Source organism: Thamnophis sirtalis, unplaced genomic scaffold, assembly GCF_051295495.1.
Source record: "Thamnophis sirtalis isolate CommonGarterSnake01/CBP01778 unplaced genomic scaffold, rThaSir2_p1.2 scaffold_1, whole genome shotgun sequence".
Taxonomy (NCBI): Eukaryota; Metazoa; Chordata; class Lepidosauria; order Squamata; family Natricidae; genus Thamnophis; species Thamnophis sirtalis.
Window position 1 is genome coordinate 65,710,590 of NW_028261381.1, and position 27,457 is coordinate 65,738,046.

Sequence of the window (27,457 nt, forward strand, 5' to 3'; positions counted from 1 at the left end):
TTCTCCCAAAGATCTCAGGGCGGCATATAACATAAAAAATAAAAACACATATTACAAAAGTTAAAAAGGAAATTAAATAAAGTATCCAAAAACAAACCCAATTAATATTAACAATAAAATTTTAAAAATTAGATTAAAATTAACAATTAAATTAATCATTATTTTATTCTGTTGAGGCCAGGCCGGCTTGCTGGAAAAGCCAACTTTTAAAGGCGCATTGGAAGGACCGGAGGTCGACGATTATGCAAAGCTCCAGGGGCATCTCATTCCAGAGGGAATACGCTCCCACAGAGGAGGCTCTCCCCCCGGGGATCACTAGCCCACACTGTCTGGCCGACGGAACCCTGAAGAGGCCAACTGTGGGATCGCACTGGACAGTGGGAGGCTACTGGTGGTAGTAGGTGGTCTCACAGGTACCCTGGGCCTAAGCCATGGAGCGCTTTAAAGGTCATAATTAGTACCTTGAATCGCACCTGGAAAACAACCAGCAACCAGTGCAGGCTGCTTAAAAGGGGTGTAACATGGGAGCACCTAGGTGCCCCCATGATAACCCACGTGGCCGCATTCTGGACCAGCTGAAGCCTCTGGGTGCTCTTCAAGGGCAGCCCCATGCAGTAGTCCAGGCGAGAAAGGACAAGGGCATGAGTGACTGTACACAGAGCATCCCGATCCAGGAAGGGGCGCAACTAACGTACCAGGCAAACCTGGTAAAAGGCTGCATTTCATTCAACGGTAAGAGCCAGCAAGCTACATGGAATGAGGGTGCTGTCCTTCAGTTTGTTCTTCCAGGGATTATGTAATCCTTTTTAAAAAGGTGTATAAATTAGCAATTACAATAGATTGCCAGTTACCATTATTGGATGACCTAATCTTGTATAAAGTCTGGTATCAAACTCAGTAAATCTGGTAATTGTAGATTAAAGACAGTATTTGCTATTATTCACAAAACTGTTAAAATACATCCTTTATGGTGTGTCTGAAGTTCTACTTCCGTTTGCAGGGCAGACTCTCTGCAGTCATTCTGTACACTGCCCTGCCCCAGACACCATCTTGTCTCCAATACTATTTAATTTCTATATGAAGCTGTTGGCTGTCATCGCTGGGTAATTTGGAGCAGAGTATACCAGGATGCTAATGACATTTAGCCCTATTTCTTAATGACATCAGAATGACTTAAACTGGTATTAAAAGCAACAGACTGAATGAGAATTAATCTGAAATTAAATTTTAGGATAGAAGTGTTATAAGGTATTCTTAGGCCTGCGAATTAGAGGCTAGCTCTTAAAGGCATGGGTAGGTATTTGAATTAACAGCAGAAAAGATTTTTAAAATGTGGCTTGAGTGTGCATGCTTTGGAGAAACTACATGTTCTTCTGGTTTCACATAATAGGCAAGAATAATATACTACTATGTGAACCCAAGAAAAACATTTGTTTACATACACTCCAACAGATACAGCAAGCATGCCCATGCCAGATCCAAAGTACCTTTCTTAACTTCGGTAAATCTGAGGCAATTGTTGAATAATTGTAGATTCTTTGATAATATAGTACTTCTGAAGAAGAGATTTGCAATCTAGAGTTTGCCTGGCTCCATCTTTATTGCTGGAGGCATAAGAACACTTATTACTAGCTGGCTAGGAACATTTATTACCCTTCTGGGTTGCTAATATTTCAACTCTACCTATTCGTTGATTGGGACAACATAAGACTAAAGTACAATAATCCTATCTTAATGACAGTAATTGGGATTGGCAATTCTGTTGCTAAATGACACGGACACGAAACTCAATGTTATATAATTACGCCCACAATGGCAGTTGCGACAATTCCAGATGCTGTTGTTAAGCAGTCTTCGCATGGATAGATTACAAGTAGTGCCCCTAAAGTGATACTAGTATATAATATATACTAGTATTACCTTATATTTATAGTATATAATATGTATTGTATACATATTAAGGGGGCGCAGTGGCTCAGTGGCTAAGATGCTAAGCTTAATGATCAGAAAGGTCAGCAGTTTTGCAGTTCGAATCCCTATTACCACGTAATGGAGTGAGCTTCCGTTACTTGTCCCAGATTCTGCTGACCTAGCAATTTGAAAGCGTGCAAAAAAAAATGCAAGTAGAAAAATAGGAACCACCTTTGCTGGGAAGATAATAGCATTCTGTGCACCTAGGGCATTAAGTTGTGCCAGCCACATGACCATGGAGACGTCTTCGGAAAGTGCTGGCTCTTTGGCTTTGAAACGGAGATGAGTACCGCCCCCTAGAGTTGGAAATAACTAGCACATATGTGTGAGGAAAACCTTGATCTTTACCTTTAACATAGTAGTTCATAGCTGATTATAGTAGAGTGTCACATTTTCCCAAAACTTGTTTAAACTTCCATATTGTGAAAAGAAAACGTTTTCATCTCAAACTCTTTAAGAGTTTGTCCTGAGTTAAATTTAAGCCTCTATTAAATTCTGACTGAAATGGGCAAGAGTGCCTTTACTGCTTTGTTCATATTGTTGTGGCTGTTTTTTTGTTTTGTTTTGTTAGTTCAGACAAATGCAAATCATTTTGAACATAGTCACAGCTTAAACAAGTTTTGCCAGTCCAACAGTCTGTATGAGGTCAGTTAGATACTTTAACTAGTATGAGCTGTTTTCCTACTGCCCTTTGTTATGGTGATTCCTTTGTAAGAACTCTAGACAACTTTGCTGCTTTGGCCTTCCTGGTTTATTTTAGAACTTTGGGCTATTTTCCAAATTATTTTTTTTTTATAAAAAGAATTTCTTGTTTCTAATAAAATAAAGAGCAGGCTGGAAGGTGTGGAATATGTGAATCAGGATAATCATGAAAAGAGAGAAATTAAAACACCTATCCTAGAATTATAGATCAAACTTTAGAGCTCATGAGAAAACCGGAACATCGTTATATTTCCAGTAAACAATTTTACTAATTCTGAGAATATATTTTTCAGTCACAGATAGTTTCATGTTGGAATCATTCTTGTTTCTGTTGTAATCCTGAAATTCTGGCTATTTCATGTTAAGTTTACAGGGGTGGGGCTCCCCCCCCCCCATCTTTCAAGGAAAAAGAAAAGGCATATTAGTGAATACCATATTTTTGACTTATAAGACACACCTGAATATAAGATGCACCTAAATTTAGAAAAGGAAAACAAGCAAAAAAGCTTTTTGGCCTCTGCGCACCACATTTTCAGCCCTTTTATTTAACCCTTTGAACCTTTTTTCTATCCATTTTTGAGGCTTTTGGGCTTGTTTTGGGGGCTTTTTGCCCCCCCTTTTTGGCTTTTTTTGGCCCGTTTTTTTGGGGGGCAAAAAAAGCTCTGAAAAAGGGGGCGAAAATGGGGCATGAAGAGGCAAAAAAGGGCTGATGTGTGGGCGGGGCTTCAGCAGTATTCGGTCTATAAGACATAGAGACATTTTCACCCCCTTTTGGGGGTGTTTTATAGTCTGAATAATAGTTACATAGTGCAACTTTTACAGAATTTTATTTTTAAAAACCCTTCAGAGGGTTAAATGTAGAATGCATTGCCCCATTGAATTTTTAGTAAAAAAATTGCTGATTTTTTTTCCCTGAATTGATTCAGTAGTTTATTTTGTAGAGAAAGATAACCTAATCCCTTTTTCAGTATTTTCAGCAAACGTGAGAAGGATGAAAACTACGGGTACTTATTCCTGAACTTAAGCACAACCAGGGATATTAAGCTTTAGAAGAAGGGTTCTTAAACCAAGATATTGCAAACAACCTGAAGTTGGAAGACAAACTTGTTTAAAGTATTTGTGAAATGGACAAAATTTCTGCTGAGTATAACAATTGCCATCTATTGATTGTGTTATAAACTATTATAACAGACAGTCACTTGGAGGAGAGCAGTGTTAGACTGTTGGGGGAGGGGAACAGGACTCTGGTAGCTTCTGACTAACAGTTTTATTAAGACACATAAGCTTTCATGAGCTGCAGCTCACTTCCTCAGATGCATCAAGTGGCTAGATTGATTTAGGATTTAAGTTGGGATGAGATGGGGGAAGGGAGAATAAGACAGGTTAGTTATGCAAGTATAGGTTACCTCGGAGACAGATTAAAAGCACCTTGTTTAACAATTACTGTGTTAAAAACTCTGACTTTTAACACATTATAATTGTTAATTGATAATCTTTTTCACATGTAGCTAACCGAGCTCTTCTTCCCCTCCCTCAATTCCCCCCCATCTCTCCCCAATTTAAATCCTACATCAATCTAGCCACACTGTATCTGATGAATTGTAGCTCACAAAAGCTTATGCTCATAATTGGTTAGCGCTGACCTCAAAAATCAGGTATGGATTCTCTCAAAAGTATGTATTCGTGGCATGGTTTCTAATGTCCGTTGTTTCTGGGGTGTCTGTAGAAGTGTACATGTTAGTAAAGTTCATCATTTTTATCCATTTTTTCAAAAGCTGTTAAAACAGTATCATTTTATTTGATTTAATACACTTCTAAGGCCAGCCACTTGCCAAACAATTCTGGGCAGCTTACAAAGTTAAAAGCAATTAAAATCAAATATTACATTTTAAAAGGTGACAGTGCTAAAAAGGAAAATCAATCAATCCCCAAAACCCCACATTCTCAATGTTTTGCAAGGAGGCTTTGGAAGAACCAGGTCTTAATTAATTGTCTTCCTAAAGAGGGCTGTACAGATCTCAGGGAAAATACTGTTCTAAAGGGCAAGTGACAACAGCAAAAAAAAGCATGCCTTCTGAGGCCCATACAATGACATTGCTTAATTGATGGAGCCATTTCTGATGGCACATGAGGCGTTGCCCTGTCAGCTCCAGCTGATTTTTGGCTGTTTTTCGCCCTTGATTTTTCACGTTGGGCGAAAAGCGGCCCAACGCGCAAACCAGAAGTTCTGGAACAGAATCCTGAAGCTCCGGAGGGAGAAAAATGGCCCAACAGGCAACCTGGAAGTCTGTTCTCGAACTTCTGGTTTACATGTGGGGCCTTTTTCACCCTCCCCAGGCTCCTAGAAAGCCTCTGGAGCCTGGGGATGGCGAAAAACAGACCTACTGGAAGTTGGAAAACAGGCAGTTTCCAGCCTCCAGAGGGGCGGGGGAGGCCGTTTTCTCCCTCCCCAGGCTCCAAGAAAGCCGTGCACAGGGCAGTGGGGGGAGGTCACACGCACATGCGCAGGGCATTAAATTATGTAGATGGGCATGTGTGCATGCACCATAGTGTGCACATGCTTTTGGCACCCGAGGCTAAATCATGAGTTTTATTCATGGGGTAATGAATCATGAGTTTTATTCATGGGGTAGGGAAGATTATGCAGGTAGTCCTTAACTTAAGACCACAATTGAGCCCAAAATTTTTATTGCTAAGTGAAATATTTGTTAAGTGAATTTTGCCCCATTTTACAATCTTTCTTGCAGATTCATTTAACATGGTAGTTAAATGAATCTGGCTTTTCCATTGACTTTGCTTGTCAGAAGCTTGTAAAAGGTGATTTATATGACCCCCATGTGATGCTATTGTCAGAATTGCTAACTGTTGCCACCAGGTCATATTCAATATGTGAAAAATCGTATGTTCTTTCCATTTTCAAGGCCTTAGTCACATAATTTTGTGTCAGATAAAAAATGCATGAATTTTACAGTATAACTCAGAGAGGTAAAATATGTGGCATCATAAGTGTTCCCCATTGAAGATAGTTGGTACTATAGATGATATGACCTATACTGTCAATTCTCATTAAGCAGTAAAAAGGATTTTGATATTTAAGGGAGATCGGAAAAGATGTGCCAACCTGAAGAAAAATCTTCACACTTTCTTAAGGTGTACAAAAGAAGCAAAAAAGAGAGAAAATAAAGGAAAAACAAAGTGGGCTACTGTTTTTGAGCAAGGCACACAACATATTGAGTAGTCAGATAAAATGTTAGATGAAAAGAATGAAGGATAAATGAATGAGGGAGGGAAGATATGGAGAAAAAGCAAATGGCGAAGATTAATGCCATGTGCATTTGATCTGGTTTGCTAGAATATACATTGATAAGAATTCACAAAAATCCATAGGCACCTACATTAACAAAGACTGATATAGTGGTTAAGGTGCTGGAATAGAAACCAATAGATTGTGAGTTCTAATCTTGCCTTAGGCATAAAAAACCAGCTGGGTGACTTTGGGCCAGTCTTTTTCAGCCCAAATCACTTCACAGGCTGCTGTAGAGAAAATAGGAGGAAGGAGTGTTCACTGCCTTGAGTTGTATATGACAAAAAATCACGATAAAAGTCTAAACAAATTATTTACATTTGTCATACATGTGAGGTTGATTTATCAAAACACAAATTCTTTCTATGGGGTATCCATTTAGTAGAAATCTGTATTGATAGTTGTTTAATTTTAGCTTTTATGGTTAGGCTGGCTAGACAATTTAGAAAGTTATTAGCTCAGGAATTTTATATTCAAATGAGCAGACTATTCAATGATGGAGTTGGCTAGTTTAAAATAGTATATTTTCTAGTTATGCCTTTATATTATCTGTAAAGTAACCCTTCCAATAAAATATTAATATTGATAAATCTATCATTTCATAATAGAAATTATATTTTTGTTAGATAAACCCCTTTACATTAAACTCAAAATGAATGATCAGAATTAATTTTGTCCCCAACACAAGTTCTAAATAGAAATCAATTGTAGTTTCCAAGAATAGATCTATGGAATGAAGCAGGATATAAAGGAGAGTTCAAAATGTGTAATATCTACCTTGTATGTTGTACAATGTTTGTACATTAAACCAGTGTATATGTAATTGAAATAAAACTCCATTTAGTTTTATGGATTGGTTCAGTATACCTTTTTAATTTCAGTTATCCTGCATGCAAATAGGCTTCAAAACTCCATAGTAATATTTATATCTAAACTTACTGTTACTTACAAAAAAATTAGACATATGTTCATATAGCTTTTTTGTGACTTGAGCTGTGTAATAATGTCACTGCTGAACCATAGTGTTAAACTTTCCATTTATGCATTACAATGTAAGATTTTTAATGTTTCACTCCATTATAAAGGCCCAAGACCACAGTTTTTTTTAAAAAGGTCTGGTATTAAAAGATTAAACCTTTAGCTTAGAAGACTTACTTTCACTATTAACTTACTTTCACTATTATCTTGACTCTATTGGTTAGAGTTTATCATAGCATTGTTTGTGGCAGTGTTTGCATTTTGAACCAACTGTATCACTTGCGTATATTTTTATTATACTGCTTGCTTACAAAACTGAACAGTGCTTTTAGATTAATTGAAAGGTTTTTTTTTTTAATCCAGTGGGTATTTTTAAATAGCTCACAAACGTTTAATTCAATACTGACATATAATCAATTGAGAACCAAATTTTTGATGACTTTACAAGAAGGAATTTCAAAAATATTTCTAATTTCTATAAATGACTCCTTACATATTTACGACCACAATTGTGGTCAATTTTTTTGTTGCTTAGCTGAGACAGTTGTTAAGTGAGTTTTGCCTCATTTTGCAACCTTCCTTGCCCCAGTTGCAACAGCCATAAATGCAGTCGTGCTGCCAAGTGTCCAGAGTTTGGTCACATGACTGTGGTGGGGGTCTGACTGTTGGAACTTCAACAGTCATAAGTCCCCTAGGCATAATAACCTTGATTGCTAAGTGATAACTTTGGTAACTTCCGTCATTAAGTCCTCATAAACCAAGGACTACTGTACTTGTCAGCATTCTAAAGAAGTTGAATGCCAAGGTTGGCAAATGAATTTTCTCATATGTATTAGTAATCAATGCAAACATATTTCGGATAGTGCCTTTGTTCTTCACTTCCCAAAATTTATTTTACTAATGGACACAGTTAGTTTAGACAGTAATTAATGTTTTTGGAAGGTTATATGCCATTATCATTTCTTACTTTTTTCATTTTCTTTTATTTTTCTATGATTGAAGTCTTTATCATTAAATAGATGTAGAGGTCGCTTAAATGGTGAATAAAACAATAGGGTTTTTTAAAATTTTGCACCTTCATTCTTGTTGTATTTTAAGTTCCATCTTTGTTTGATTTTTTTTTAAAGAATACAACATGATTGATGATTACATGTGGTACTCAAATTTTGCTGTTCTCACTTATCAAGATGGAAGTTTCTGTGGTCCTTTCCTGTCTCTTTTCTATTTAGAATGATACTCCAGAGATACTTCAATACCTCAAGGAGAGGTGTACAAAGCACCTTGGTCATACATGTTCAGAGTATATATTACTACAATATCTAAATATTGCAGAAACTAAATATACTTTGTTTCTGCCATTGCTTTCTGCCTCCCACTGACTCATAACAAAAAATGGAATTGAATTAGCAAGTTAGCATTTGCCTTATAGATAGTTTGATCCTGGGGAGAATTTAAAATCTATGGGGAGGAGTGTTTCATACCCGTTGCTAATATTGTGACATGTTGGGCAGGTTTTTTGGGGTTCTGATCCAACTTTCATGTCACACTTTTGGGAGCTGCTTAAACTGATTTTTCCCAAGCAGAAGGTTCATCAAGCCCTCTTTAGCAAGTTATATGCGGGTGGCAATTGATAAGAATTCTGTCATGTGAACTAATGTTATTCAGAACTAATAAATCTATACATACATTAGGGCAGAAACTTTTTGAGTCTTTTTTACAATCTTATGATGCAAAGAAGTAGGAGTCTGCTGATTATTTACATAACCGTTGCTAATTCCCTATCAGTTTTAGAAGCAACTTAAAAAAATTACCTAGTTTGCTACATAAGTCATTTTGTCAAGCCACCTATACATTTATCTTCTTGACTGTTGGCTCATGCTGTATAAATTTATTTGTTTATCATAGAATGCTCTGACTTGGGAAGGAGGGACAGATGCTGCCCTAAATCTGTGGGATTAAATTCTCAGCAACAAAGCAGATTAGGGTATTATACCATCAGCTTCAAGGAGAAAAACTGCTGGCCTTTGAGCCCAGGCTTTTCTGCAGAAAGGACTATTTAATGAACTTTATCATCAATATTTAGAGTTAAAAGATACCTGGGAAGTTTTCTCAGCAAATCTGTTTAACTCTTTCTTCCACTTCCCCTCTTATAACACCATCATCCCTGTCAGATAATTGTCTAGCCCCTGTTTCTTTGTTTTGTTTTGTTCTGTTCTCAGTTAAATCTCATTATTTCAGAAGGCAGTCTTAATTGACACCTCCCATCTTTTAATTAAGCTTTGTAGCCCAGATTCTATCTATGTTTTATTTATTATACAAATGTATATGGTTGCCCAACTCACAGGTGACTCCAGATGCCTTACAACATTAAAAATCCACTGCATAAATCCCCACCTCTTCCCAATGCTTCCTTATGACTTTGGGGCATCATAACGGATGGTCTAAAAAATAATAATAATGACAACCTTCAATCTAGTTTAGCTCTGTTGTTTGTATCTGTGCAGTTTTCTTGGTAATCTTAGGGTAGTGCCCTCATATTATTTTGTAGCATTTTACTATGCTGTTATATAGAATTTAATATACAAGTAATCCTTGATTTACAACCATAATTGAACCCAGAATTATGGTGGTAAGTCATGGCAGTTTTTATGCCGGTCACCATGTGATTGCACCTGATTTTATGACTGTTTTTGCAGTGGCAAAGCAAACATTGTGATTGTTAAATAAATGCCACAGCCATCAAGCAAATCAATTGTATCCAATGGTCACTTTTTGCCAGAAATCAGAAGTAGACATTAGTTTCTGGCAAAAAAGCATTATAAAACACCGTCACATTACTGTGTGACATGGCAAAAATTTGTAAATGCAAGCTGGCTGCACAGCTCTCAAAATATGATCACATGACCATAAGACCATAAGATGGTCATGTTGCTACATCAGTTAAGACCTTATCTGGATATGTAAGCCTTATTTATGATCATTTCCATCTTGTGTCACTTCTTATTTGGAATACTATAATGCATTCTACATGGAGCTGCATTTGAAGATCATACAGAAACTTCAAATGGTCCAGAATATTGTAGCACAATAACAACAGCTACCACTAAGCATCCTCATGTAACATCTTTGCTTTAGGGGCTGTACTGGTTACCAGTTAGTTTCAGATGAAATTCAAGATGTTGCCTAGCATATATACCATAAAGCCCTACATAGCTTGGAGCCTGAATATTTTTGGGATCTCCGGCTCCCACTGATTTATTCTCATTCAGAAGATCAGGAAGAATAGGCTCTAATCAGAATCCTTCTTTCAGTGAATGTGATTTGTAGGAATCCTGGAGATGAGCCTTCTCAGACATCCCTCCTCCCCCTTTGGAACAGTTTCCAATTTGAGATTAGAATAGCTTTGACTTATTAATATTCTAAAAAGCTATCAAGACAATGTGAATCTGCTGTAAAGGGGGCCAACAGCATGTTAGGTTTTAATAAGAAATGGTATAGTAAAAAGTGATGCTAATATCTTAATGGCCTTATGTACAGTAAATCATTGATGCAACTGCATCTGGAATATTGTATGCAGATCTGATTGCAGTGCTTCAGAAAAAAATGTAGTAAAGCTAGGACAAGTTCAGAGGAAGGCAACTAAAATAAACAAAGGGCTGAAGCAACTTCCTTATGAGGAAAGGTTGTGATACTTGGGGCTTTTTAGAAAGGGAAACGAGAAGGAACGAAATTGAGATGTGCAAAATTATGCAAAGTGTGGATAAAATAGACAAGGAGAAACTTTTCCCTATCCTAAAATACTAGAAATAAGGATCATTCAATACTGGAAGAATCAGGATAGACAAAGAGATTTTTTTTTTACATCGTGTATAATTAAACTTTGAAATTTGCTTCCACAAGATCTGCTGAGTACCAGCTTGACTAGCTTCAAGAAAAAGTTGAATCAATTCACAGATATCACAGGAATCAGTGGCTACTTGATGATGGTGTGGCTGCCTCTGAACACCATCTTCTTGGAAACTAGCAAGCTCCCTTGTGCAGTTGGTTTGCTATTGTGAGAACAGACTTGTGGACTAAATGAGTCAGAGGTTTGATCCAACATACCCCTGCTTGTGTCCTTATGTTATTAAGACCTGGATGTTACAAAGGGGTTGTGGTGATGATTTGTGAGGATGGAGGCCTTCTGCTGTAGCATGTGTGATAAATGTTTATCCCTCTAGTGCAAAATCTATTGTAATTGATTATTTTCTTTCATTATTTTAATGTACAGTATTGTTTTTCATTCCTCTTAACTGGAAAAGAAGTTACCCCCAGTCTCCATAGTGCTATCTCATTTCTATCAAATTAGTAAATATACAGACTTGTCTCCTCTATCCTTAAAATCTTATTGTCTCCATAGCATCTTAAGCTCATGGCATTTACTCCCTGTGCACTTCCAGATTGACTTTGGATCTTTCCATGTCTTTGATACTGGTTTGAAAGTTTAATTTATTTTTGTTTTGGTGCTATACTGTTCTCCAGTGCACTGCTTGGAGAGTCCAAGCGTGGGTTAACACCGTCTATCTGCCCTAGGACTGAGTGAGTTTTTTTCTCTCTGGCCACGCCTCCCTTTGCCTCCATAGTTTCAGTTTTAAAACTCAGTCCGCCCGTTTAGACTGTTTTGGGGAGCGTTCCAGTCCTAGAGCAGATAGCTGGACTCCCCAAGCTTAGTTTCTCTCTAAAAGGTTTTTCCCTTTAGTTAATCTACTAGTCCTTTGTGTTTTCCATTGATTTGCATTTGCTAAGGAGGCGCCGGCTCGTTTCGCCACCCACTGGTTGCATGCGAGGCGGGAAACAGTGAGTAGCTTGTCCGGTGGTGGCTGGCGAGCAAGGGGACGGGCGGGAGGCTTCCCGATCCGTGTGGGTCCCCCACCGCTGCTTTTGGAAGCCGCACGGGTGGCTGAGTGCCCCACGGCTGTGGTGGTGCTCTTTAGTCCAAAGTCGGTGGTGGCCATTTTGGTAGTTCCCGCCATTTTCCCTCGTGCGGAGCTGATCGTTGGGAGCTTGCCGTGGGGGGATTGAGCTTGCCGTGGGGGGATCCCAGCGCAGCAGGATTGAGGTTCCCCCCAAGGGCAGTAAGGGGAGGAAGGGCGCCACTAAGAAAGCCTCCCCGGGGCCTTCTGGGATCTCCACCAAGACCAGGGAGGGCCCCCAGAAACAAGAAGCTGTGCAGCCCAAGGCCCCACAGCAGCCTCCATCCCCTGTTCAAGCGGGGCAAGGGCCAGGCTTGCCCATCTCCCAGGGGGATGAACAGGATTCCCCTTCCCCTTGGAACAGCGGGTCCCCATCTCCCATGGGGGAGCGGTCCAGGGCCTCGTCCCCAGACGCCTCATGGGGATATACTTTATATTATCTGTAAAGTAACCCTTCCAATAAAATATTAATATTGATAAATCTATCATTTCATAATAGAAATTATATTTTTGTTAGATAAACCCCTTTACATTAAACTCAAAATGAATGATCAGAATTAATTTTGTCCTTCCAGGGCCTGCTCCCACATGAGGAGGGGAGTAGTGCTGGGAGTCACAGGAGCAGGCATGCTCGGTCTGGCTCACGTGCCCTGTCAGCTGAAATGAGGGAGGTCATTTTGATTGCTATTTCCCAGGGCATAGCCGAGGGCATGAAGCACAGGGAGGCCAGTAAGTCTGGCTCATCCAAGGCTAAGCAGGCCCCAGACCGTGACTGTACAGGCACCAGTTTCTCCGGGCACCTCAGTGGCCATGGAAGAATCGGTTTCAGAGGAGGGGGTGGAATCTGAGGGTTTTGTGTTATCGGAAGATGAGGATCTTCCCCCTGACAAGCCGGCCTTCACTGGCCTTTTCAAGCCGACCTTTTTTAAGTCTATTTTGCATAAGGCCAGGACGGCTACTGATTTGGGCCCCACCATCAAGGACGTGAAGGCTCCTTCCTCCTCTTCCAGGGACTCCAAGGAGGGTCTGTTCAAGGAAACGACTCCTACTCAGGAGGTCATTCCTGTTCTGGACCTATTTATGGACGTTGTTCAACGTCAGTGGGCCCAGCCTGGCACATTGACCAATCCTAGTGGAGGAGACAAATCCCTTTACTCTGTTGAGGGTAAGATGGAGGATGTGTTGAAGTTGCCCGAGGTGGATGCCCCAATAGTTTCCTTGACTTCTACATCTAATTTGCCAGCCGACCTCCTTGAGGGCCTCAAGGCGGAGGATAAACGATCTGAGAAGGTGTGCCACAAGACACACCAGGCGGCCGCCTGGGCTATAAGGGCATCCACCTCGGCTTCCTTCTTCATCAGGGCGTCCTTTCTATGGTTGAGACAGTTGAGAGCCAAGCCTCCCGCCAGGGGATCCTGGTGGAAGCATGACCTCAGCAAGATTATCACCGCGGTTGAGTATTCGGTGGATGCCTCGTTGAATGCTGCTAAGTTTGCCTCTAGGGCTTTGGCATCCAATGTTACTTCGCGGCGGCTGCTGTGGCTTCGCCCTGGCAAGCCGACATGAAGGCTAAGTGGAAGCTAGCTTCGGCCCCGTTTAAAGGGGGGCAGCTTTTTGGGGACGCCCTGGACGAGTTTGTCATCGAAATGAAGGACAAACAGAAGGTCCTCCCAGCCACCTTGAAAAAGAACAAGCATAAGAATTTTGGTTCCTTTCGGAACCAGGAGACTAACCAGCCATCTACCTCATCTACTTACCATAGACCCTATTCTGAAGGAGGGGACAGGAATCAGGACAGGGGCTCCTATGGGTCCCGTGGTAGACAGCAGTCCTTTCGGAAACCCTACGGGGGGGACTCCGCAGGGGCAAATGACCATCACAGAGGTCCTCCCATAGGGGGTCGGCTCCAGGTGTACACCGACATGTGGGAGGAGATCACCACAGACTCCTGGGTCCTCAGCATGATCAGGAAGGGCCTAGTGTTAGAGTTTCTGTCTTTTCCCCAGAGAGCATTCATTCGGTGCTGCACTCCAAAAAGCCGCCTGAAGAGGGAGCTCATGCAGGCAGAGATCCGCTACCTTCTGCAGATCAGGGCCGTGGAATCCGTACCCCAGGGGCAGGAGAGGCAGGGATTTTACTCCATCCTCTTTTTGGTGCCCAAAAACTCCGGCAGGTGGAATGCCATATTAGATCTGAAAAGGCTAAATCGGCATCTGGCCTACAGAAAATTCAAAATGCAGCCCCTCCAGTCAATCCTGGGGTGTGTCAGACAGGGGGATCTACTCACGTCAATAGACCTGAAGGAGGCTTACCTTCAGGTTCTGATCCACGTGGCTCACAGACAGTTCCTGAGGTTCTTCTACGACGAGGGGCACTACCAGTACAGGGCCCTTCCCTTCGGCCTCTCATCCGCACCTAGAATGTTCACAAAGATCCTGGCTGTGGTGGCGGGCCACCTCGTCTGTCTGGAGTGCTATCTGGATGACATAATCATACATTCCAGCAGCTGGAGCCAATCCAGGCAGGACGTTCAGTTTACCATACTCCCGTTGTAGCAGCACGGCTTCTCCGTGAACATGGAGAAAAGCCACCTGGTCCCTATCACGTGCCTCCAGCATCTCGGCGCGGTCATAGACTCGGTCGCTTGTCAAGTCTTCCTCTTTCCGGAAAGGCTGCAGAACCTCAGGCGCAGGGTGCTGCAGTGTCGAAGGTCCAGATCCGTCCTGATCGTCTCACTTTCACAGCTTCTCGGGATCATGATCTGCCTGAATGTGTTCCCTGGGCACGTCTCCATGCCAGGGAACTCCAGTGGTTCCTCTTGCCAATGCAGAGCGCCAAGACCAGCAATTCCTCGAGAAAGGTGAGCCTCCCCACCGTCATCCAGTCCCTCTCCTGGTGGAGGATGACGGCGGTCAAGTAGGGAAGTCTTTTTAAGGAGCCTGAAAGGGTCGTGGTGACCATGGACACCAGTCTGGCCGGCTAGGGGGGCCACTGTCAGGGCCAGCTTGCTCAGGGTCTGTGGAGCCAGGGGAAGGCCACCCAGAGCATCAACTGGCTGGAGCTGAGGGCCTCCCACCTCGTGTTACGAAGGTTCTCCCACCTAGTCATGGGTCAGCATGTCCTCTTGCTGACGGACAACGTGGCCACCAAAGCCCACGTGAACAGGCAGGGCAGAACTCACTCCAGGAAGCTCATGGCAGAGGCAGAGGCACTGGGAAGGTGGGCAGCGCGCCACCTGGCATCCTTAAGAGTGGACCACATTTCCGGGACCAGCAATCAAGAGGCGGATTGGCTGAGCAGACAGCAGATCGACCACACCGAATGGCAGCTGCATCTGGACCTGTTCCAGCAGATCGTGAGGAGGTTCGGCAAACCGCAAGTAGACCTCTTTGCCACACATTCCAATACTCATCTGCCATGGTTCTTTGCCTGATACCATTCACCTTTGGCGGAGGGGATGGATGCACTAAGGTGCAGATGGCCCCCAGGACTTTTGTACGCGTTCCCTCCTCTGCCGCTACTTCCACAGGTTGTGACCAAGATCCTGGTGGAGGGGGCGGAGGTCCTCCTGGTCGTGCCCTACTGGCCCAGGAGGTCCTGGTATGCGGACGTGGTAGGTCCCTCGGTACAGAGACGGTGGATAATCCTTCGAGATCAGATCTCCCTCTGCCAGGGCGCCGTCAGCCAGCCGGACCCCCAGTGGTTGCAGTTGGCCATCTGGCACTTGAGGGGGAGCTCCTGAGGAAGCAGAAGCTCTCAGAAAAGGTCATCCGTACTATCCAGGCGTCCAGGAGACCGTCCACCACCAGAATATACGATGCCACCTGGGCTGCCTTCTCAGCCTGGTGCAGGAAGGTGGGTGTGAACGACATTTCAGCATCTGTCCCTGAGTTGCTGGACTTTCTGCAGGAGGGATTGGAGAAGTGGTTAGCTCCAAACACCCTCCATCGCCAGGTTGCTGCCTTGTCCACGATTCTCGGCAAGGGGTCCTCCTGTTACTTGAATCAGCGTCCGCAGGGTAAGAGCTTCCTGAAGGGGGCCTCTAATGTCAGCCCTCGTCCAGTTCACTGTTACCCATCTTGGGACTTGCCTCTGGTGCTTTGTGCCTTGAACGGGGGCACCGTTTGGACCTCTCCGTCAAGTGAGTCTTCACCATCTGACTCTGAAGACGACATTCCTCGTGGCCATCACGTCTGCTTGGAGGGTGTCAGAGTTGGTGGCCTTGTCTGTCAAGGCAGATCTTTGCATTGTTCATTCTGACAGGGTTATTCTGAGGTTGGATCCCATGTTTGTCCCTAAGGTCATCACCATCTTTCATAGATCGCAGGAGGTGATCCTCTCGAATTTCTGTCTGAAACCTAAACACCCCAGGGAGCGTGATTGGCACAAGTTGGATGTGCGACATGTGGTTCGGATATACATCAAAAGAACCAAGGAATTTTGGCGTTCCGAATCATTTTTTGTGTCTTTTCACTCTGGGTCGCTAGGTCACAAGGCGTCTTCTCATACAGTTGGTCGCTGGTTGCGGGCCTGCATCAAGCTTGCTTACGAACATCAGGGCAAGACTGCACCGCGCACTCAACAAGGAGCGCAGCGACTTCGGCGGTTTGGGCAACCCAGGCTTCCATTCTCGACATATGTAGAGCGGCCATGTGGGCATCTCCCACTGCGTTTATCAGGAACTATAAAATTGACACCTTTGCCTCGGCCGAAGCCTCTTTTGGGAGGAGAATTCTACAGAAGGTAGCAGAGGCTCCAGAGAATCTGGTCTCTGCCTCACCCGGGACATTATAGCATGGGTATGTCCCACGTTTGGACTCTCCAAGCAGCGCACTGGAGAAGGACCGTTGGCTTACCTGAATGGTCGTTCTTTGGGCGCTGCAAGGAGAGTCCAATCCCATCCGGATTCTGGCATTGGGACTATTGACTGGACATGACTGTGAAACGGGCTTCCTGCACCGTTGCTTCTTCGTTTTAAAACTGAAACTATGGAGGCAAAGGAAGGCATGGCCAAAGAGAGAAAAAACTCACTCAGTCCTAGGACAGATAGACTGTGTTAACCCATGTGTTAACTCTCCTCGCAGCGCCCCGAGAATGACCGTTCAGGTAAGCCAATGGTCCTTTTCTAAAACCAAACAAAATTAGATTTTCTTTTCAATATTGGGGTTGCTAAGCTATTTTTAAATTGACTTTGCTCTTGTTTCATCATACCTTCCAATTTTTAGCACAAGTAAGCTCTTATTCAGTGCTTAATGTAAACTAACTGTCCTAGCAAAGGACTTCAAAAAAACCTTACTAATGAAACTTGATTTTCTTGCTTATATAAGTAGTGTTGTAATCCTATCACATTTCCTCTAGTCTGTTCCACAATTTACAAATTCAATTGTTCAGCATAATTTCCATGTTGATATATATACCGCATACAGACATTTTCTTCACTTAGTCTCTGGGCTCAAGTAAGCAAACTGGAGCAAACCCCTTTCCCTTTGCCCACTTCCAGAGCCACATAAAAAGCCTTATACTGCAGCCTATACAGTGGGGCAAAAAAGTATTTAGTCAGCCACCAATTGTGCAAGTTCTCCCACTTAAAAAGATGAGAGAGGCCTGTAATTGACATAATAGGTAGACCTCAACTATGAGAGACAAAATGAGAAAACAAATCCAGACAATCACATTGTCTGATTTGGAAAGAATTTTTTTGCAAATTATGGTGGAAAATAAGTATTTGGTCACCTACAAACAAGCAAGATTTCTGGCTCTCACAGACCTGTAACATCTTCCTTAAGAGGCTCCTCTGTTCTCCACTCATTACCTGTATTAATGGCACCTGTTTGAACTTGTTATCAGTATAAAAGACACCTGTCCACAACCTCAAACAGTCACACTCCAAACTCCACTATGGTGAAGACCAAAGAGTTGTGAAGGACACCAGAAACAAAACTGTAGACCTGCACCAGGCTGGGAAGACTGAATCTGCAATAGGCAAGCAGCTTGGTGTGAAGAAATCAACTGTGGGAGCAATAATTAGAAAATGGAAGACATACTGATAATCTCCCTCGATCTGGGGCTCCACGCAAGATCTCACCCTGTGGGGTCAAAATGATCGCAAGAACGGTGAGCAAAAATCCCAGAACTACACGGGGGGACCTAGCGAATGACCTGCCGAGAGCTGGGACCAACGTAACAAAGGCTACTATCAGTAATACACTAAGCCGTCAGATCCTGCAGTGCCAGAAGTGTCCCCCTGTTTAAGCCAGTACATGGCCGGGCCCATCTGAAGTTTGCTAGAGAGCATTTGGATGATCCAGAAGAGGATTGGGAGGCTGTCATATGGTCAGATGAAACCAAAGTAGAACTGTTTGGTAGAAACACAACTTGTCGTGTTTGGAGGAGAGAGAATGCTGAGTTGCATCCAAAGAACACCATACCTACTGTGAAGCACGGGGGTGGCAACATCATGCTTTGGGGCTGTTTCTCTGCAAAGGGACCAGGACGACTGATCCGTGTACAGGAAAGAATGAATGGGGCCATGTATCATGAGATTTTGAGTGCAAACCTCCTTCCATCAGCAAGGGCATTGAAGATGAAACGTGGCTGGGTCTTTCAGCAAGACAATGATCCCAAACACACCGCCCAGGTAACAAAGGAGTGGCTTTGTAAGAAGCATTTCAAGGTCCTGGAGTGGCGTAGCCAGTCTCCAGATCTCAACCCCGTAGAAAATCTTTGGAGGGAATTAAAAGTCTATGTTGCCCAGCGACAGCCCCAAAACATCACTGCTCTAGAGGAGATCTGCATGGAGGAATGGGCCAACATACCAGCAACAATGTGTGCCAACCTTGTGAAGACTTACAGAAAACGTTTGACCTCTTTCATTGCCAACAAAGGATATATAACAAAGTATTGAGATGAACTTTTGATATTGACCAAATACTTATTTTTCACCATAATTTGCAAAAAAATTCTTTCCAAATCAGACAATGTGATTGTCTGGATTTGTTTTCTCATTTTGTCTCTCATAATTAAGGTCTATCTATGATGTCAATTACAGGCCTCTCTCATCTTTTTTAAGTGGGAGAACTTGCACAATTGGTGGCTGACTAAATACTTTTTTGCCCCACTGTAACTATGTTTACAACTATTGTGAAAAGCTGCAAAAATGGTGCCGTGTACCTCTGGTAGTACCTCTGGTCATGACCATAATTCGTTCCATAACTTTGGTCATGACCTGAACCTAATTTTGGAAATTTGGAGTTTACCCAAAAAAATGGCAGGGAAGGGGGAAATTGGTCTTGGAAAAAAATTATGAATTTTTTGGTTGGAACCCGATTTGATCGTGGTCAGAAGTATTCGTGACCAGAGGTTCTACTGTATTCTTTCAGCAGTATTGCTAGCAGACTTTTATTAAAAGCAGAAGATGTTATCTTCACCACATAATGGTTTCCTCATTACAATTGCCCTTTTTTTCCTTTTACAAATAGTCAGACAGATACTTTACAACTCAAATTGAAAAACTGAAGCAGAGCACAATAAACCATTTAGTATTTTTATGTATGATGGAGAATAAGCAATGTTTCTTACTTAGCAGCTGTGGCTGCCAGATCAGGGAGAGATGCTATTTGAGACCTATTTTATTGGTCAGTTAGAAACAAAACTGGCTCATTAGTTGTTCCCTAACTGTTTCACAGTTTCAAGAATAGCAGAATTGAAACAATTGAAGGTCAGCTTCAGACTGGTTTGTGTGGGATTTGGTGTGGAAATAAAAGGGAAATTGTGCTGTGTGAAAATGCTGTCATGGAAAAAGAGAATATTTAAGATGACAAAAAGAACCTGAAAATAAAGTGGAGGGCAATACAGCTACACGAGAATTGTTCTTGTGTGCTTCCAGAGATTCTTACTGTCATATCTGGATATTTCTAAAATTTCTAGAGTCTTTTATGAGACAGCACCAAAGAGCACATTGAAAGAAGTGGTACAGCTTCTAACTAAGATACATGTTGATTGACCAGGCCTGATCTTCCTAGAACCATGATGGCGAACCTATGGCATGCGTACATTTGTGCATGTATGCGCTGGCCAGCTGACTTCGGCCTTCTTTTGAGGCCGTTTTTCACACTCAGGAGGCTTCCAAGCCTCCGGAGCGCAAAAAACCCTTCCCTACGGGCAAACTAGAAGTTCAGGAATGGACTTCCTGTTTGGCCGTAGGGCCATTTTTCACCCTCTGGAGCCTTCAGGTTCCTTCAGGAGGCTTCAAGGAAGGCCTCCTGAAGGCCCCTGAAGGCTCCGGAGGGCAAAAACCGGCCTACGAGCAAACTGAAAGTCACAATTCCCGAACTTTCGGTTTCCCCATAGTTCCTTTTTTGCCCTCCGGAGCCTTCAGGAGGCTTCCCTTAAAGGCTCCAGAGGGCAAAAACCAGCCCTATGAGCAAACCAGAAGTGACTTCCGAGTTGTCCGTAGATCCTTTTTCGCCCTCTGGAGCCTACTATCACGTTCCAGCGTTCACGTTGCATACAAACAGAGATTCAGTTTGGTGAAAAACTTTTATCTCTATCTAATAAACTACGTGATAACCAGCACTAAATGACAATGATACAAAGGTAATCAAATCCAAGTCAGTTCTAACCAAGTTAACACCAACCCCCATATATATTATACCATTACCCCACCCAGCTTCACCCACAACTCCACCCAGATGACACCCACCCACCATCACCAATCACCATGACCCACACCCTCAGCCACAACCCCACTCATTGTCATCATAGCCTCTTTCCTGGTTAGCCGTATCTGAGCAATAGCAGTAGACTTATATACCGCTTCATAGGCCTTTCAGGCCTCTCTAAGCGGTTTACAGAGAGTCAGCATATTGCCCCCAACAATCTGGGTCCTCATTTTACCCACCTCGGAAGGATGGAAGGCTGAGTCAACCCTGAGCCGGTGAGATTTGAACCGCTGACCTGCTGATCTAGCAGTAGCCTGCAGTGCTGCATTTAACCACTGCGCCACCTTGCCCTTGAGCAAAAAAGTTACATCAGAGTAGGCAGTTGCACCCGAGTAGAAGAGCCACATGCAGCTACAGGCTCAATCGACATCCAAGAGGCAACCTCAACGTAGCAGCGTTAGTGGCATGTAAGCATGGCCGAGCGGGCATGGTGATGGACAGGTTCCCCCTGGATGGCAGCCTGAGGGCTGACACCTACAGGGAAGCTCCTGAGGGTGTTTTTGCCCTCCCTGGGCTCCTAGAAAGCCTCTGGAGCCTGGGGAGGGCGAAAAAACCGTCAAAAGTGGAGGGGTGTCGGTCACACATGCATGCACGCGGGGGGGGGGGATTGCATGCATAATATTATGGCTATGGCACCCCTGCTCACGGCCCCCCTGCAGTCCCCCTGCTTTTGGCATGGGAGCCAAAAAAAGGTTCGCCATCACTGTCCTAGAAGATATGCAACTAGCATGTATCAATATGTACTGCATAAAATTTTTCCTGATCATAGCTATCTGGAAATCCAGGATTTCACACAATTTTGTTTCAAGGAAAGGTTGTTTCATCTAAAGTGAGATAAATCTTTATCCCCAGATGGAGAAAAAGGGGCCTCTCCTAATTAAGAGACATTTGTTTCTTGTTTTGATTAAATTTTAATTTGCTGACTTTCATCTAGCTCTTTATATGTTGAAACATATGAATGGTAATTATTTCACAGGAGTCACACACTTAAAAGGTCTAAGAGATTTCCTCAAACAGTTGATTTAAATATTAAAAAGAAAAAGCTGATCTTTGGAAGTTGAATTTATACTAAATCTTATGTCATTAGCATAATGAAGCTCCTGGAAAAACTATAGAATCATTGAGAAATATAGATGACTATCTTACTCTTGCGTCGATTAGGATAACTCTCCAATTCCTGTATAGACAAGCAACTGAAAGTTATCTATCTCCAAACAAAATTAAAAATTGCATTGAAATAATCAATTTCATTCAAGGCCTCTCATCCATAAATAACATAAGAAATTCTGGGTCCAGAGAAATATTTCTTTCCAATCTGGTATAATATTTCATCCCATAGTTGTACTCCCATCTAAACTCTGTTGGTCACTGGAACATAGGGGTTCTCAAAATTGTAAGCTAACCATCCCTTCATGAAGTTTCAGATTGTTCATCAACTCCCAAACAATTATATGAAAATAATAAATGCTACTTTAATAGTACTATGATAATAATGACAACTCAAAGCCGTTGTCACTGGCAGCTGGCCATCTAACCCTGAGAAACACTATATTGCCATTAGTCATCTCACCTTCAGGATGAGCGACTAGCGTGGAGTTCTACAGAAAACCCAATAGATTAATTAACCCCAATCAAACTTCTGTCATTTATTGACCACCTATTGATCCCCAGATATTTACTGCCCCCCCCCATTTGACCCTCAGACATTTATTAACCTTTGAATAATCCTATCGACCTTTGGGAGACCCTACTGTAAGATCATACACCATTCTTGTAATTATTATATTAGATTGGTGTCTCTAAAGACATATTTACCATCTCTTACTAATTATCAAATGTGTCTACTATCTCTTGATAATTATCCAACATATGAGAATATTAGTGACATTTCTCCCATGATCCAGGGCAGCTTGATCCTTTCTCTCCAGTTGTTCCACCATAACATTTTTACTATTACTTTGTAACTCGAGATAATCCTAAAGGGCTCTCACTGGTTCACAGGTATTGTGCAATTACAAATGAAACATCCACCCTGAGTTTAAAATAAAAAGACATAAATGAATAAAGCACAAAGAACCCCCAGCAGTCAATAATCTGTAAATTTCAGCTAAGACAACATCATAATCCAAACATCCTCGAGAAGAGATCTGTTTTAAGCTAATTCTAGACAGTTAAAATGGGAATGAACCTGATTCCCACTGAGAATTAATTCAAAAGGACCAGCACTACAACGAGAAGAAGCACCTACAGGCCCCACCACTGAAGCCAAACCTCTGTAGGCGTTCACTAGTTTATAGGAAGGGTAATAAAATAGCTATTGAATTACCAAGTTGCTTGAAAATCTCTTTGACACTTTGCTAGGATTGATCAGGTTGTATTTAATAATATTGTTTGCTGTCTTATACCAAGGCAGCATTTTAAAAAATGGTACTTCTCTTGGCCTATTATCTCAGCTTTATTTCATCTGATACAAAGATGTAAAGTAATGACAATTTTATTATATGGGCTTGAGAACAAGACTGGTGCATAGAATTAGCTGCAGAACTATTTTGAGGTATAATTCCTGTCGTTTTCTAGGCTAATCATTTAAAGTTTATCTTAGGTCTTGTCCATTTCTGTGATGAAGCTGTGAGCCCAAAGAGGTCTAGTCTCTGTTATGATGCCAGATGATTAACATTAAATACATTTGAGTCTTTGTTGTTATTTGTTCATCCTTGCTTGATATATTGTACTCATTAACATACTCTTACTTTGAACCAGTTAAATTAGAATAATAACCTGCAGATCCTTATTTTGTATTTTTTTTAATTGTTAAACCAAATTTATTATGCTCTAGAAGGCTTGAAAAATTATACCCTTTTCATCCTTTCACTATAGAAGGTAGTAGTTATGTGCAACCATCCTGTGTTGAATCATTTGTATCAGCTTCAAAAGCAGGCAGGTGTTCTTTATATTCAGTTATGAGGGAAGCAATGTTGAACTTAATTATTAACGATAAATCTGAAGTCATTGTCTATGATAAAATTTCATTCATTATATCTACATTGAGGTAGCTTGGATCCTGAGGCTATTCCCGTATTTCATTAAAGCATGAGTTTTTTTTCTGTTCCATTAAAAATTAAAATGAGTTAGCTCTAATATAGTTTTATCTCTGTTCCATTAATATCTTCAGTACATTAGTAAACATTTAAGGATTATCTAGCTTGATTCTAAGTGAGCTTTTGCTATGCTTCTCTTCCAGTCATTAGCATTATATTTAGTGCAACACTCTTGTTGCTATCCATCTCTAGTCAGACTAGCTTGTCTTGTTTTCCTTTCTTGCTAAGTCCTCTTCCTTGACAAAGCAAATTGCAATTGCTTTTAGAAAGTTCAAGATATCCAGCCTTATAGATGAAGTATTTTGACTAGGTACCCAAGTGTTATTCTTTACATTAAAAAATTAATAGTGATCACAGTGTCACAGAATTGAGTAAGTTGAGGAAGAATGTAGTCCCTTAACAACCACTCATTCTGTAACCATTTGAATTTACAATGGTGCTGAACAAATAGTAGTTTCAAACAGTCCTTGACGTTAAAGATGTTTCAGGGCCTTGTAATAAAAATGCGGATGCTTCACCACCACCGCAATGCTCCCCTACTGTCTAGCTTGACTGGGGAAGGAAAAATGTGTGCTAAAGTTAATTTTATCTATCCATTAAGAATTCAAGAATATGTTATGGTACATTAACATAATACAGATTAAAGAAGAAATTGAAAAGAGACAAATAAAAAAAATAAAAAAATGAAGAATGACTTTTTTAAAGATTGATTTTCGCTTTTGTTTCTTCAGTCAGAATCACACAGGGACACTGTTCTGCAATGAAAACCATTATCAAACAATAGAATAATCTGATCTACTTCTAGCTTTCATTATTCCCCCAGCATGCAGTATAATTCCCTGATTTGTAACTCACATCACAACGGACTGGTATTTCTTTTTCTTTTTTAAAAATGCTTTTCAATTCAACCTTTTTGAAAAGATACTTCCACTTCTTCTGAGAGATAGATGAAAAGGAGACAGAAAGAAAATGGAGGCTGTCTTCGGCTCAAGTTAAACCTCATTTGTTGGTTCTCAGCCTCTGATTTTTCTAAGGCTTCAATTGTCTCTGGCCATTATCTGGATCTATACATCAGCTAATTTTTGCTCAACTGACAGTGTCTGAACTTCTTTGAATGGGATTTATCTCATTCACTGCAATTTCTGATGCTGTGTAATTGGAATAACACCCCCTTTTGAAATGATCTGTAGTCTTCATCACTGTGAAGTTAGCCTAGTGGGTATGTATATAACAGTGATAGCAAACCCTTTCCGGAGCAAGTGCCAAAATGTGCGTGCACAAATCCCCAAAAATCAATGTGCGCGTGGCCCCTCCTGCATGAGCCCCACCCTCTGCATGTGCAGACGCCCCCCCCCTGCATGTGTGTACGCACCCCATGCATGTGCACCAGCAACCCAACAACAGCTGGCCGGCGGGAGGCGTGCATGCATGCGTGATGGAGCTGAACTAGGGCGATGGCTCATGTGCCCACAGAGAGGGTGCTGAATGCCACCTGTGGCATGCGTGCCATAGGTTCGCCACCACAGGTATATAAGATGTGGTCTCTTAGAAGCACTCCTGAGATGGAACTCTGTTTTCGTGAAGGTCAGATTGATTGGTTCAACATTTATTGTGTTCTAGACTTGCAGGAAAAAGTACACAAAGAAAAATGAGCTGACTAATCAATCCAAATAGGGACCTGAGTTAATCAGTTATGGAAGAGCCCATCAGATGGGTTTTTATTTAAAAGGAGAATATTGAAAAAGCTAGGTAAGAAAGGAAACCCCAATACCCAGAAATCCATGAAGAAAAATAGGGAATTATAGAACCAGGTAAGGGATGAGTGAAGAGATAACGGCAGAAATCAATCTTTCTGGAAATCATTTTTTCCTTTCTTTTGCAGTTTTTACAATAAACCTTGTTCTAATTTTATACCTAATTAAGACAATTATTTTGTGGGAAGTGTTTAAAATACCCCCTTCCTGATATAAATAGGTTGCTATTTTCCTCCTCCTGAGTAAACCAAGACAAAGGGATTTCTCCAGAAAAAAAATGACTGGTGGCACTATTATCAGAATGGCTCTTCCCAGGAATGGGGATAGTAGGGTATAATACCTTTATTATTTTTTGCAGCCCAATCCATCTCATCCAAGGTGCACATTCTTCTGTAGAAATTTATTGTCAATGATGGCATGTAATTGCATTTAATAAAAAAAATGCAAATGGATATTTCCTCTTTTGAGCTGAATGTAACATCAGCATTATCGAGGAGCTTTTTTGTCAGTTGGAATAGAGAATCATTTCATTCTGTTATGCTCATCCCTGAATGAATACTAAGTTTAGAAATCTGGATATAAAGAACTATCTCAGTAGGTAATGCATTTTTGCATGAGATCTTCTCATGACTAAGGAATCTGAATCTGTATGTGGGAAATTGTTACTTTATAGTATTATGAAATATTATGTAAAGATACAGATAAGGGGTTTTTAATACTAAGAAGAGAACATTTATAGCTCAGGATTGAACTGAGGAATCCTTGGTGCTCTCTGTGTTTAATTGTTGTTTTTTGCAGAAATTTTGTTAGCCAAGCAAGCAACATCTTCAATGCTAAAAGTGGGTCTTGTTTACTGTTTGATTGTTTGTCTGGGTTGGTAGTCCCTTGATTGGGGAATTGGTTACCTCTTGACTGTTGGTCTGCTATTAATTTTGGTATTAATCCCTGCCTATCTGAGTGTTCCGTTGCTGGTGAAGTATTTTTGATCTTTTGTTTCCTTTGTAGCTTTTTGATTGTCATTTTTGATTGATATGTAAATATTGCTTATCTCTATGTGCCTGCTGATGGCTGATTTGTCTCAGTACCAGGCTTCCAGGAATTCTCTAGCTTTTTTGGGGCGGTGGGGGGGGTAGCTTGGTCTAGGATTATCATCGTTTTCCAGTTGAAACTGTGGTTAAGACTGTTCATGTGTTATGCAATTAAGGAGTTTTCATCATGTCTTCTGACTACTAACTGGTGTCATGGATGCAGTCTGCTAGTCTTCTGCCCGTCTGTCCTACATAGTGGCTGTATTACAATCCTTAGATTGTAGATTATTCATGTTCTTCTGGCTACAGGGTCTTTTGATTTACTTAAAATATTTTGGAGGGCTTTATTTGGTTGGCGTGTTACTATGAAGCCATGTGGTTGCAATAGTTTGTTGATTGTTTCTCATATGTTTTTGATGTATAGCAGTGCTATCTTTTTCACAGCTTATGTTGGTTGTGCTGTAGAGGGTTGAATGGTTAGGCGCTTTTTAATAAATTTACATGGGATCCATTTTGTTGCAAGATGTTGTATAAACGTTCTATTTCCTTTTCCTGATGTTCAGGGTTGCTGCAGTATGTTTGTGTTAATCTAAATAGTGTTCCTACACAGCTTCTCTTATGAGAGAAGAGATTATTCTACATAGTAGATGTAATATACACTCCAGTAATGCATGTTGAAGAAGTATCACCTTGAAATTGTCTACTCTATGTACTGTAGGTCTACTATAAATTTGAAGGTTCACTTATGAGATAGGTTATCTACCAATTGTCCAATGAGGTTGAATTCAAGTAATTCATCTTCTGTTTCAGATTAGATGTTACATATTTAGGTAATTTTTTTAATTGAGTAGAACAATACTTTCTCACTGCTAATTGGTTCCATGAGCTTCTGAACAAATTTGAAATGACAAAGTGCAAGTATATAGTTATTAAGGAAAAGGTTTGGATGT

At 41.4% G+C, this 27,457-nt stretch overlaps 1 protein-coding gene across 1 annotated transcript in view; it reads left to right on the forward strand.

Annotated features, from left to right (window-relative positions):
• ZDHHC5 (zDHHC palmitoyltransferase 5) overlaps window positions 1-27,457 on the forward strand; it is a 70,694-nt gene that overhangs the window by 22,937 nt on the left and 20,300 nt on the right. The gene's annotated exons all lie outside the window — the stretch shown is intronic.